The sequence below is a fragment of the Ovis canadensis genome, chromosome 12, assembly GCF_042477335.2.
Source record: "Ovis canadensis isolate MfBH-ARS-UI-01 breed Bighorn chromosome 12, ARS-UI_OviCan_v2, whole genome shotgun sequence".
Taxonomy (NCBI): Eukaryota; Metazoa; Chordata; class Mammalia; order Artiodactyla; family Bovidae; genus Ovis; species Ovis canadensis.
In genome coordinates, this window is record NC_091256.1 from 39,760,719 (window position 1) to 39,763,543 (window position 2,825).

Here is a 2,825-nt window from a genome sequence, read left to right on the forward strand (position 1 = left end):
AGGAGGGGTCAGATGTGCAGAGCCTAGAAGGGTAGGTCAGAGGCAGTCTTGAAGCTGGTGGGGGGGTCACTGAAGGATTTTATGCAAGGGAGTTTCACAAATAACTTAGGCAGTGGTGGAAGGAGAACCTGGAGGGGAGGCAGGCTGTAGGGAGCTCAGAAAGAAGCTGCTGTTAGCCCAGGTGAAGACCAGGCGATCCTGAAGAGGAGCAACTTAAGGAGATGACAAGGAAGAGACAGATTCCAAAGAGATGTACAACAGAGCCAGCCAGAGTCAGTAAGGGCAAGGGACTGAATCCTTTTTTAGGTGTTGTGAACTTAGGGCCATTTTCTGGATGTCCGTCTCTTTATCTATAAAAAGTAGAAATTGTTTCTGCCCTGGCCTTTCAAAATCCATCAAGATGTGAAAAGGCCTCAATTATACTGTGAAAGTGCTTTAGAAACTGTAAAATTCCTGAACAGATAAGATATGATTAGCATGGCTGCTGTTACCATTCCTCCCAGGCCTCCACATCCAAAACACTTTAAGGCCACTTTCCATTATGAAATTATGTATATTTCTTCAGATTCAAAAGTAAAAGTGAGCCTAATAAAAGAAGTCAAAGACAGGGATGACTGGTGTACAGCACGAATCTTTCAATTGTGGAAGTGTGTATATATTTATGTGCCAGATACTTAATGTTCATGAACAGCTGCAAAGATATTCAATGGACATCAGATTAATAAAAGAGTATTTTTTGTTTCATTATGTTTAAAAAAAGTCAAAGACATAGATATTTGTATCAAAAAATATACCTCTTCCATAATCCCATTACTGAGATCTAACCAGTATTAGCAATGTGGGGTACATTATTTCATTGTCTTGCAAATAATAATATTCATATAATAATGATGATTATAAAGTAATATTCTCCACTTATAGTAAGAAGAGGTGAAACTTTCAGGAAGAGAGATGCCCTGATTGCAAGGGATCTATTCAAAAAATGCGAGACTAATGCTTAAGCTTCGGGGCCCCTCAGCCCCACCTGCTGGCGGGAGGAGGTAGCGCTGCCTGAGCAGGGCTCACTGGTGTTCTTGGGATTGCCAGGCTTGGCTCCTCAGCCGCCGCCCTGTAACCATCTCCTGGGTTGGGAGAGAGATGCGGGCAGCCATGGGGAGGAGCTGGGCTTCCCTTGTACCTCAGACGGCAAAGAATCTGCCTGCAATGCAGGAGATGCGGGTTCAATCCCTGTGTCAGGAAGATCCCCTGGAAAAGGGAATGGCCACGCACTCCAGTATTCTTGCCTAGAGAATTCCATGGACAGACCATGAGGTCACAAAGAGTCAGACACAACTGAGCAACTAACACACACAGGGGAGCAGCTGCTAGGGCCCCACCTGGGAGCTGCAGAGCCAGGATGAAGCCTGGGGCCCTGGGCAGGTTTGCCTAGATGATGACACTTCAAAATGATGAATGTAAAACCTAAAATTTGATCAGCCATGCTAGAGGAAAAGACTAAATTATCTTTCTGTGCTCTCAGTAAAAAATTAAATTATGAAACTGTTATCAAATGGAGGACAGCCAAAAAAATGTAGGATGTGTCAGGGAATCAAATAACAGTATTAGTAGTAATAATAGTAATAGCTGTTGTTGACTGTTGTTGTAGATGTGTCCTTTGAATTTTGTCATTGCTAGTCAGCTTTTTAAATTCATGATTCATTGTGATTTCATTTCTCAGTTTAATTAAGCATTCATTTTTGTACCTAATTGTTTATCTTTTTTCTTTAAGAGTTCCCTGTCCCCCCAAAGTTGAATAAGGTTCAGGCCAGGATGTGCCCTTGCTTGGTTGCACTGCAGGGCTGCTCTCCAAAGAGCATAGAACTGAAGCTGGAGACACAACTTCCGGGATGGTTTGGTCACTTGTCCTGTATCTCGGATACAGCCTGTGCTTCCGTCCAGCTTCACAACACACTCGGGGCAGCGAAAACTTACTTTACCTGCACGTGCACTTCAGCTCCCTGGTGGCCAAGCTGAAGACTGACCTGAGGTTTCCTGAGGGGCACCGGCTGTGACTTGGGACTGCTGTCTTCCCTTTCCTTTCATGGTGCCTGCGAGCCTTGGCTTGCTCTCCAAAGAAGTGGGAATCCACCAGAAAATTGGCAAGTGCAAACAAACAGGGAGAATGGAAACGGGGTCCTCACGTGCTGATAGGATAACTGGGGCAGGAGGATATGGTTGCTGAGCGCTGAGTGCGGTTTGGGAAGACTTCCTGGAGAAGGGATGATTTTGAGCCTTGATTGAAATCAGCAAGCAACAAGGGCAAGAAGTACAGCTAAATAGATGTGGGAGAGAGAGGCTGAGTCTGGGAAAAAGGTATGTCAAGGAAAAAGTGATGGTTCTCCTTACATATTCCAGTGACTCTCATTTGGAGGAGGGGTACTTCTCCCACATACAGGGACCCGTCCTTTTTCTCATTGGTGCTCCCAGGCCTGGCCCAGTCCCTGGCAGGCAAGAAACATCCAAACCATGTTTGCTGAGTGACTGAAAGAACATACCACAATAAAAAACATTATAAATAAATTTTTTAAAAAAAAGAAAGGGCATACTTACAGATTTCATGGCAACGCAAGGAAGTTACAGGAGACCAATTTCAGCTCAATAAGAGGAAGGACTTGCTAAAAATTAGAACTGACAGCTGAAGAACACCAATAATAGCTACTGAACATGTTGTATGTGCTGTGGACTAGGCTAAACTTTTGATGTACATTTCCCATTGAAGCCTTACAGTAGCTGTTTGAAATAGGCATCATTGTCCTCATTTTAAAACGAGGAAACGAAGTCACAGA